The sequence below is a fragment of the Cetorhinus maximus genome, unplaced genomic scaffold, assembly GCF_964194155.1.
Source record: "Cetorhinus maximus unplaced genomic scaffold, sCetMax3.hap1.1 HAP1_SCAFFOLD_1715, whole genome shotgun sequence".
NCBI lineage: Eukaryota > Metazoa > Chordata > Chondrichthyes > Lamniformes > Cetorhinidae > Cetorhinus > Cetorhinus maximus.
The window spans coordinates 1-11,396 of NW_027597655.1; the positions used below are offsets into that span (position 1 = coordinate 1).

General features: G+C 44.5%; 1 pseudogene; it reads right to left on the bottom strand.

The window, feature by feature from the left end:
- Positions 1-4,945: 4,945 nt before the first annotated feature.
- On the bottom strand, positions 4,946-11,089 carry LOC144676588 (putative G-protein coupled receptor 139; annotated as a pseudogene).
- Positions 11,090-11,396: the final 307 nt, after the last annotated feature.

An 11,396-nucleotide genomic window follows, 5' to 3' on the forward strand; every position in this document is an offset into this window, starting at 1 on the left:
TCCTTCTATTTCTGATGTTTCTATCCCTGCGTTGTGCGTTGCTATTTGAATCTTCTTGGTCTTTATCCCTGATTTCTAACAGTCTGTCCCGGTAACTGAAGCTGTTTTTGCCATCTTCCAAATTTATCTGAAACATTTGAATAATTTGTATGCAATTGCTGCTGACCTACTAATCAGAATTCCAAATCGAGAACACATTCCTGAGTAAATGCTGTGTTAGAGCCAGGTTAAATAACATTAACAATTCCACTCCAGAAACCATCACAATAATAGGATATTCACCAAAATTGTGCTGACTGGTCTAGATATTGTATAAAATCCACAGGAGGAATGAATTATCACTTTAGCTGGAATTGGTAACTTAACCTGTCAGAAATTAATAGCTTGTTCTGACAAGGATTCGGAAAAACAATAGAAGTAAGAAAAGCTCAAAAATAATTGATTGGGGGTTGGGGGAACTAATATTCTGTCAGTGGGAATGTCATTTGAGTAAATGAACTGGAATTGAAAATTGTCAAACAACACAATAAATATTTTAGAAGTTTCAATGTGATCAGGAGGAAAATATTCCCTAAAATAAAAACAAAATAGGCAGTAATAATACAGCCTGGTTCAACAAATGAAACAGAACAATATTAAATTTAAAGCAAAAAGCCTGCAGTAAGTACAGAGTCAATAAGGGAGAGAATGACGAAATGCAAATCTCTCACTCTCTTTCTCTGATTTTCTTTTGTCATATTTATTATAAAGACAAATTTTCCTTTTATCCTCTTCCGCAGGCCTGTCTCAAACATCATTCCTGAGCTCGATTTGTTATATTTCATTTGCTGTGATATGCATCTGCTCGCTTATCTATGCATGTTGGGTGGAATGTCTAAGCTCTGGCGAATCGGGACAAGTGTCAGTAATTTATAAGTTAAATGTGAACAAATGTATTCACTCAAAGCGTTTTGAATCTTGCAGCTTATATGCCACAAAAAGTAGCAGATTGCTCGGTCGTTCAGTACAATCAGAAATGTTCTAATCAAACATGTTGAAGCTTCTGGGATGAAAGGCTATATGGAGAGTTCAGCATTTGAAGACAATAAATTTACGAGATACAATTGAATTGAATAGGGCTGCAAGCTAAGATAACAAAATAAACTAATCTTGTGTCTATGGCTCATGTCCTGATGAACAGATGCGTTCAATGTCTTTCGCTCTGGTCATCTTCTGTGCTATCCCTCCCCGTCCAACCACCCTTATTTACCAGAGCCTGTCTCTGTAACTAAAGCGATTTTGTCAGTTTACAAATGTTCCTTCAGCATTTAAATAATTGACAGCAATTGGTTCTTGCTGCAAACCGTATTTACACTTGGGATACGTGCGGTTCAACGAAGGGCGGATCAGAGACATTTTAAACAACGCGAATTGCATTCTTCAGCACAACTAACATTGGAAGAAATTGGATGAAAATATGTGACAAAGTCATGAAATGTTTAAATGCCCCACGTAAGGAATGAGTTCAGGTGTAATTTGAAGCAATACCTGCCAGATGTAGGAAGATGAAAATAATAATATTCGCAATATTAATAATAATAAATTATTCAAATAGATTGGGGAGATTGATATTAGCGATTGTGGTTGATTGGAGATATCTGTACATTGACTGGTGTCTCTAAGTCCCCTCTCCATCTCAGGGAGATATCTGTACACTGATTGGTGTCTCTCAGTCCCCTCTCTCTCAGAGGAGATATCTGTACACTGAGTGGTGTCTCTCAGTCCCCTCTCTCTCTCAGGGAGATATTTGTACACAACGTGTGTCTCTTAGTCCCTCTCTCTCTCAGGGAGATATCTGTACACTGACTGGTGTCTCTCAGTCCCCTCTCTCTCTCAGGGAGATATATGTACACTGACTGGTGTCTCTCAGTCCCCTCTCTCTCTCAGGTAGTTATCTGTACACTGACTGGTGTCTCTCAGTCCCCTCTCTCTCTCTCAGGGAGATATCTGCACACTGACTGGTGTCGCTCAGTCCCCTCTCTCTCTCTCTCAGGGAGATATCTCTGAGACTGAGACTGTACACAGTTTTTCACATTTGCTCCCACCGCTGCTCTGAAATTGCAGTCAGAATGAATTACTCCTCTACCCCCAATTGCTTTGCAATAAATGTTTCTCGCTGCTGGTTTGTTTTACCTGGATGTTAACTTTCTGTGATTCAGGTACAAGGATACCCTGTCCCCTCCGAATGCAAAACTTTCCCAGCTTCTCGCCGTGGAAAAAATCATCCTGCCTGTTGCGTTTTCCCTGCCAAAGTGGATCGGTTGAGGGTGAAGGTCTCTCACTCTATTTTCCCCTCCATTGCCACAGCCCCTCTCTCCCTTTGAATTTTAATAGAACTGGCCTTAAATGTTCCTTTGCACAACCCCCCACCCCCACCACCACCCCCCTCCCCCCCCGCCGCTCCTGTGGCCTTCCACCTCAGACAGTGAGAAACCCCAACGTTAGAGGTTTCGGTGACCGGCTGAGTGTGGGATCTTTCTGTGCTTGTGTGCACAGTTTGAAGCTGGGTCATTTCGGGGAGATCGGTGAAGGATTTTGTGATGCCCCTGCTCCCTTTCCCCCCCCTTCCAACCTTCATTCCTTTGTATCTGCTGGGTGTAATACTCGGTATTTTTTATTAAACCCCTCAATACGGCCAACCCCGAGTGTTCTCCTATTTCTTTCAAACATTCAACGGACAGTGAATCCTCTATGCCCAAGAGTAGGGCTGGAGGAAGACCAGAAATATAATTCAAAGTCAGGACAGTGAGTGGCTTGGAGGGGAACTTCCAGGTGGTGATGTTCCCCATGTGTCTGCTGCCCTTGTCCTTCTAGATGGTAGTGGTCGTGGGTTTGGAAGGTGCTGTCGAAGGAGCCTTGGTGAGTTCCTGTGGTGCATCTTGTAGATGGTACACACACTGTTGCCACTGTGCATCGGTGGTGGAGGGAGTGAATGTTGAAGGTGGTGGATGGGGACTGAGTATTTACACAACACAAAACCTCAAACACTTGGAAAACACAAAAAGAAAGAAAAGTTACTTTCTTGAAACTCTCCCAGCCGGTCTGAAAGGTCCACTTCCACATGATCTGTGTAAACGATTCAGTTTGTAGCACATAGAGCCTCTAAGGGAGAGTACTCCTCTCCAGAGCTTGATGCAACGCATCCACGCATGGAAATAAATTTCAATGCTTCTACCGAGAAAAGCTGGCTGGAAAATCAACTCTCCGACTGGCTCCGAACTGCAAGTACAGAGAATAGGCTTTCCAGCTGTCTCATCATCTGTAGAGGTTTCCTCAGAGAGCAGGATTTAAACCTCATGGGCTTTGCCTGTTAAGTCGCTTTGCCCTCGCCCCGTCCAGCTTACCTCTGGCTGCTCCCTTTGTTTTGTGATTTTCCAACGTGAAATGAATAATTATTCGACGCCCCTCCCCTCACGTTTTGACAAATTTAAGCAGCACCGCCCTTGTGTCTGTGTTTGGGGGGGACTGTCCCTCCCTAGTGGCACATTCAGTAGATAGAGGGAGAGTCTCTTAGATCAGGCTGTTGAAAATGGAATTCTCTTACACACCTCCGTTCCTGACTCTTTTTGTTTTTTTCTTCACCCCCTCTCTGTTACTCTCTTTTAATTTCTATCTTTCCCTTTCTCCCTCCTGACTCTTTCGTTCTGCTTTTCTTCCTTATCTTTCTCTTTCTCTTAGCCTGGAATATATCTCGCCCGTCTCTTCCGTTGCAAGTATAATTTTGCGAAAACCAGTTTGTCTGTTTCCAGTTCAACTCTTAACTCTTCCAATCCAGGTTCCTGATTGCCGGCCACGAGTTTTTAAAAATTTCCCTTACGAATTCTAAAAGAGGCTCCTTTCAATGTGGTTCCTTTGCAGGCATTTGTAGGCTTAGAGCTGCTTAGATAATGACATTGCCTCAGCCCTGAACAGACAAACTCCTCTCTGAGATACTCTGCCTCTCCCTTTGAAAGCAAAGTTTCATCGTATCGCCCGTTCCATTGAAATCCACCTATCCTAACACTAAAACCCCTTCCATTGTCCCAATTTTATTAGTAACACAAACACCTTGCTTGGTGGCTCCAAGCTAGGTGCAATATTTCACCCCCAATCTGTGAATAGTTCACTCAACAAAATGCAAATGTACACTTTTCCTTAATGTTTACATCACAAAACTCCTGTACATCAAAGCACCCAGACTTGTTGGCTTTAATCCAATTAAAGCACCCACACACTCACAACCACAGACGCAGACCATACTACAAGCCCAATTTAAAATAATTATCCATGACATGATATACGTGAATATATCTTCATGACAAGTCCAAGAGCTACAAAGTTACGCTGACCTCGTATCAGACATTGGTTTAGCTCAGATGGAGAACTGCCTCCATTTCTGGGGGTCAACACTTTAGGAGCAGGTGAAGAGAATGAGGAAAAAGATTCATGAGAATGGGTCCAAAAATTCCCATCTTCAGTGAGGAAGATCGATTGAAGAGTTTAGGAATGTTTTCCTTGGAGAAACGAAGGCTCAGTGCAGATTGGATAAATGTGTTAAAAATGATCAGGGAGTGTCTACAGAAGTAGAGCAGCGAGAAACCGATCGGGGATAATGGGGAACTGATTTGAAGCAATTAGCAAAAAATGCAAAATGGAGATGAGGTGCTCGGTATCCGAGGGGCGGGCCACGGGAGAATAAGGCTAATTCCGTGACGATTTCCCCGTAAATTACGACATTGTAGGTTATCCTTCATGTCCCGCAGGGAGGACTCTGACTCTCCTTCTGCTCCATTTACATCCGCTCCTCCAGCCGTCACATCTTGCCCGATGGTGCGCTGCTCTTTGTCGTGTGACTATTGGGAGTTTGTGTATAAATATTCCATTCATGGACAGGAAAACGTGGGAGATGCCTCTGGGCTGTTCTGAGTTATTGTTTTTTCTTCATGAATTGAATCATTGATATAAGCGGATATTTCACCGCGTTCTTGACCTGCTCCCTGAAGTTGGACTGAGTCACCCCGTAAATAAATGTGTTTGTGCAACAACTGAAACTCACCAGCATAAACCCGACTTGTCTTACGATGTATTGAACGTTGTTGTAAGCTGCTTCTGTAATGTTGGAATATAAAAATTCTATAACATTGACTAACCACAGAAGTATGAAGCTGCCGGAGATGGTGAAGAGTAATCTGATAGACTTCCTTCTGCTCTCTATCTCTGGGTCACTCTGGCTCTCTCTCTCGCTCTGACCCCTGAGTCTCTTACGGACTTTACTGGCCACTAAAATGTGGCTGACGGTCAGAGCGTTGAACAACAGAATTCAAAAGAATGGGAGGGAGGGGTTGAAAATCGTATGATACCATTTAAATCCCACCCATCCAATGTCAGTAAAATAGCTGGGCTTTGTAAAACAGCCCAGGGGACATTGTCAATTATCACTCCAGGTTCCTGTGTAAAGTAGAAGGGGGTGTTTATTAAACATGACAGAATGTCAGTTATTGCTAGAACCACAGCCGCAGTTTTCCAGGTGCAATATTTAGCTCTCAGCGTCTGGCAACAAATTGCCACAAATCGATCAAAGGAGAAAGTGATGGTGAGCCAGACAGAACAGCTTTTTGCAGCAGTTCTCAGGAGAGCGTTAAAACTACATACAGGGGTGATGTCCAGGAAAGACACTGGGAAATAATGATATTTGATCTGACAGAGAATGACCTCCGTTATAACGACCAGTAGGTCTGCTGTTGCCATAGCCATCAGGTATCGAGTGGTGCAGGTGGAGAGGCCACACATTCCCCGGGACAGTATAACAATTGCCAGTAAATTAGCTGTAAGTTAAAGAAGGGGAACAAATGCAGAATATTACTGAAAACACGTTTCCCTGTCTGGCCCAGAGAGCAAGGACATGAGTTTAGCATCAGGTCAAACCCCTCGGACTGCACCACCTCCATCACTGGTTCAGACACTCCCCACAGGATCAGAACACAATGGACAACATTCTCATCTGGTATTGGACACTACCTGGCTCTGGATAGTCCAGGATCAGAACACATTCCCCCTCTGTCCTGGGACATTGAGAAGCTCTGATATCCACATGTGCACACTTCCGATATATACCCCACTCTGGGACAAGTTCCACCATTGAGCCGAGGACCAGAGGCTGTCCAAAAAAACTGCCTCTCACCTGAAAGGGAATGGGTGTCTGCCAGGCAGAGCAAAATTACTAGGCAGGCACTGCAGCAAGTCCCCTTGCTCCATCCCCCTCCGAAACCGATTTTCCATTTAGGAATCAGCTGAGGGAGATGGTTTCTCACGGGAATGCACCAAAAGCCAAGTCCCTGACACCAATCACGGCTCAGTTGAACAGGGCCGGGAGATGAAAGATTGGGAGAATAATACTGATAGGGGATTCTGTCTTAAGTGGAACAAATAGACCTTTTTGCAGTTGGTGACTTAACAGCGGGCTGGTGTATCGCCTCCCTGGTGCTAGGGTCCAGGATGTCACTGAGTGTCTGCAGGACATTCAGAAGGGAGACAGTGAACAGCTAGAGGTCATGGCACACATCACTGCCAATGACATAGGTTAAAAAAAGGGATACAGCCCTGCAAGCAGACTAAGTGGAGCTAGGAATTAAATAAGAACGCAGGACCCCAATGTTAGCAATCTCAGGATTACTCCCAGTGCCACGTGCTAGCGAGATCAGGAATAGGAGAACACACTGGATGAATGTGTGGCTGGAGAGATGGTGCAGGATGTTTGATTCCTGAGGCGTGGTGACCGATTCTGGGGAAGTTGGGACTTGGGAACAGCTGCACCCCCGCAGGACCGGGACCAATATCCTCGCAGGTATATTCGCTATGACTGTGGGGGGAGGGTTTAAATTAGAGAGGCAGGGTGATGAGAGGCTGAGGGTGGGCGCAGACACAAGAGAGGGAAACAAAGGCAGAACTGAAAGACAAAAAAGTAATAAAAGCCAAAGCTCAAGGGGAGGAAACAAGGGCAAAGAGGGACAAAGTAAAAAAAAAGGTGTGCAAAAAGACAAGTCTAAAGGCCCTGTATCGGAATCGGGGGAACATTCATGATAAGGTCAATGAATTAACAGTGCAGACAGTTGTAAAGGGGTCCGATGTGATTGTGATTACGGAGACATGGCTGCAGGGTGACCAAGGCTGGGAACTGAATATCCAATAGTACTGCCTCTTTAGGAATGGCAGGGAAAACCGGAAAAGGAGTTGGCATGGGCTGGCTTGTTATGGGTGATTTCAGTGTGATGGTGAATGAGGATATTGGCTCTGAAAACCCAGAGCTAGAATCTTTCCGGATGGTGCTAAGCAGAAACAAAGGGCGGAAAAGACCAGTGGGAGTAGTCGATAGGCCTCCGAACAGTAGGGGAAGGGCAGGAGGCAAATAGAGACGCATGTAACAAGGTTGCTACAGTAACCGTGGGTGAATTTAATTTACATATAGACTGGGCAAAACAAATTAACAATAATACTGCGTGCAAATGAATCCCTGGAGTGTGTACGAGATGTTTTCTTTACACCAGTATGCCCAGGAAACAACTGGGGAGCAGGTGTTGCCCGGTTTGGTATTGTACAAAGAGAAGCGGTTGGTCAATCATTATTCTGCGGGTCCTTTAGGGAACAGTGACCATAACTTGGTCGAATTCTTCATCGGGATTGAAAGTGAAGTGGACCAATTCGAAACTGGGTTCCTAAATCTGAACAGAGGAAACTAGGAAGGTATGAGGCGTGGGATGCCTAAGGCAGATTGGGGAACATCTTTAAAGTCATGATGGGCAATGGATAATATTTAAGGAGCAAATATATGCATTGCAAAGCGACACATTTCTCCCTGGCACAAAAAAAACACAGCAGGAAAAGTGGCCAAACCAGGGCATACAAAATATATTAAGGGTAGTATTAGATCCAAAGAGGAGCCATATAAAGTTGTTAGAAAAAAGTAGCATGCCTGAGGATTGGTACCAGTTTAAAATACAGAAAAGGGGGACCAAGAGGTTGCTTAAGAGAGGAAAAATAGAGTATGAGGGTAAACATGCAAGGAACATAAAAGAGGACTGTAAAAAGCTTCAAGAAGTATGTAAGAAGAGAAAAAATTGGTGAAGACAAATGCAGGTCCCTTGCAGTCTGGAACAGGAGGATTTATAACAGAGAACTAGAAAATGGCAGAGCAATTAAACAACTTCCCCAGGAAGGTACAAGTATCTTCCCAAAAATACTGGATAACCAAGGGTCTAGCGAGAAGGAGGAATTGAAGGGAATTAGTATGACTAAAGCAATAGTGCTGGAGAAATGAATGGGAGTGAAAACTTATGAACCTCCAGGGCCTGATAATCTACATCCCACGGTACTTAAAGAGGGTTTCCTTCTCTCACTCCTGGTCTCTCTCTCTCTTTTTCTCTCTTGTCCTGTCTCCTTCTTTCTCTTTCCCTCTTGCCCAATCTCTCTCTCTCTCTTAGAACCATAGAACCATAGAAAAGGTACAGCACAGGAGGAGTCCATTCGGCCCATCTTGTTCCTGCCAGCCCGAGGAGACCCAGGTGCCATTTCTAATCCACACATTCCTGCACCCGGCCCATAGCCCTGCAGCTTACAGCACTTAAGGTGAAGATCCAGGTACTTTTTAAAATAGTTTAGAGTTTCTGCCTCTACCAACAACTTGGGCAGTGAATTCCAGATACTCACTACCCTCTGCGTAAAAGAAGCTCTTCCTCATGTCCCCCCTACACCTTCTGCCACTAATCTTGAATCTATGTCCCCTGGTTCCAGAATTCACCACCAAGGGAAACAATGTTATCCTGTCCGCTCTATCTATTCCCCTCATCATTTTGTACACCTCAGTCAAGTCACAGTCAACATGGGTTTATGAAAGGGAAATGATGTTTGACAAACCTACCGGAGTTTTTGAGGGGATAAATAGCAGAATTGATAAGGCATAACCAGTGGATGTGGTGTATTTGGATTTTCACACAGCTTTTGAGAAAGACCCACATAAGAGGATAATGTGCAAAGTTCAAGCACATGGGATGGGGGTAACATATTGACATGGATTGAGAATTTGCTAGCAGACAGGGAATAGAGAGTAGGAATAATTGGGTCTTTTTCTGAGTGGCAGACAGTGTTCCGTGGGGTACCGCAGGGATCAATATTTGGGCCCCAGCTACTCACAATATGTATTAATTATTTGCTTGAGGGAGCCAAATGTGATCATTCCAAGTTTGCTGATATCACCAAACTAGGTGGGAACATGAGCGGTGAGGGGGATTTTAAGAGGATGCAAGGCAATTTAGACAAGTTGAGTGAGGGTAAATACATGGCCGGGGCTGTATAATGTATTTAACAAAGCAGCCGCTACGATTTTATCTCTTCCTGCTTCAAAAATAATTTCCAAATGATGCGGCTGTAACACAAAACTCCAGTCCAATCGTCTCAGATTTTTGGGATGAAATATTAATAAAAAGGGTTAGAGGATTATTCGTCGGTATCAATAATAGTCTCTGCAGAGTTGTGAGATATGTAGATTTCAAAATGTTGTAGAGCCAACATCGAAATCAATGTCTTTATTCCCACAGTTGGGAACATTTGCTGGCGAGGGTTCAGTCTCCAAGAATAGTAACTAACTGGCCCATTGTTCCCCATCTCATATCCCTGTCATAAAACTGCACCGACACCCACCTCACTTGCATCAACAGGCGATTTCAATGCCTTCCCCTAATTCAGCTCTGCTAAAACTGTTACAGTGCTCAGTCCAGCCTCCACACTGTCAAAGGCTCCTTGACTACCCTTTGTCCGCACAATCTTCTGTACGCTCTTTAACAAGTGAACCTGGGGATCCACTACAGTGCAGAGAACTGGAAGTAACTCCTGTTAGAATCCATTAATGTGTTTCGACTGCAGAATCTCTCCATCTGTCTGAGAAACTGGCAAATAACATTCTAATCATTGCCCCTTGATGTTCAATGGCATTAACATCACTGAATCCCCCACTATCAACATCCTGGGGGGTTACCATTGACCAGAAACTGAACTGGACCAGCTATATAAATACTGTGGCTACATGAGCAGGTCAGAGGCTAGGAATCCTGCAGAGAGTAACTCAACTCCTGACTCCCCAAAGCCTGTCCACCATCTACAAGACACCAGTCAGCAGTGTGATGGAATACTCCCCACTTGCCTGGATGAGTGCAGGTCCCTCAACACTCAAGAAGCTCGACAGCGTCCAGGGCAAAGCAGCCCAGCTTGATCGGCACCCCATCCACAAACGTCCACTCCCTCCACCACCGACACACAGTAGTAGCGGTGTGTGTACCAGCTACATGATGCGCTGCAGGAGCTCACCAAGCCTCCTCAGACAGCACCTTCCAAACCCACGACCACTACCATCTAGAAGGACAAGGGCAGCAGACACATGGGAACACCACCAACTGAAAGTTCCCTCCCAAGTCACTCACCATCCTGACTTGGAAATATATCAGCCATTCCTTCACATTCGCTGGGTCAAAATCCTGGAACTCCCTCCCCAACCGCACTGTGGGTGTACCTACACCACAGGGACTGAAGCGGTTCAAGAAGGCAGCTCACCACCACCTTCTCAGGGTCAATGTGGAAGGGTGATATATGATGGCCCTGCCAGCGATGCTCAGATCCCATGAATCAATAAAAACACAGACTCCCTCGAATCCCTTCCTTCATAGAGTTTACCCTCACTGAGGTCTGATTAAACGTGAGGTGATATTCAACTGAATGCAAGAACGTGTTTATTCTGAAAGCCTGTGGATTGTAAACAGAGGTTTACTGACAGTTCAGGAAATTGAATCAAACTGCAGAGATAATATAAGACATTTCACTTAAGGTAATGCGGCCATTGACCGGCTATGTAGATAAAGGTGACCACTCGATCAGCAGGTAACGTGATCTGTCAGTGCTTGAAACCAGAGAGCAGCTCCCACACAGATTGACACGTCTGCCAATGTCCTAGTCACTTACCTGGGACACCGACGATAGCGAGACTCACATAGAATGTTTTATCGAAAACGTCAAATGCTCCAAGCATTTTCACTTAGCAGTGATCTGTCCTTGACTGCTGCAGGCAACCTCTGCACTAAACTCTGAAGTGACACATTCACAAAGCCCTTATTTATACCTTCTGGAATGTCTCCTTGGAGACAGTGAGATTGCAACACCCTTCTACTTAGTTTACTGAATACCTGGAAACTAACATATTACAGCACCGAGTTAATTCCAGGTAGGAATAGAACATGTTTACCTCGGAGATTCTGTTATTAAAATCAAAATATAATCGTGAGTTTATCAGCCCTGTTCACTGCACTGGTGGTTGTAGCTGCTCTCTTTAAATGTGG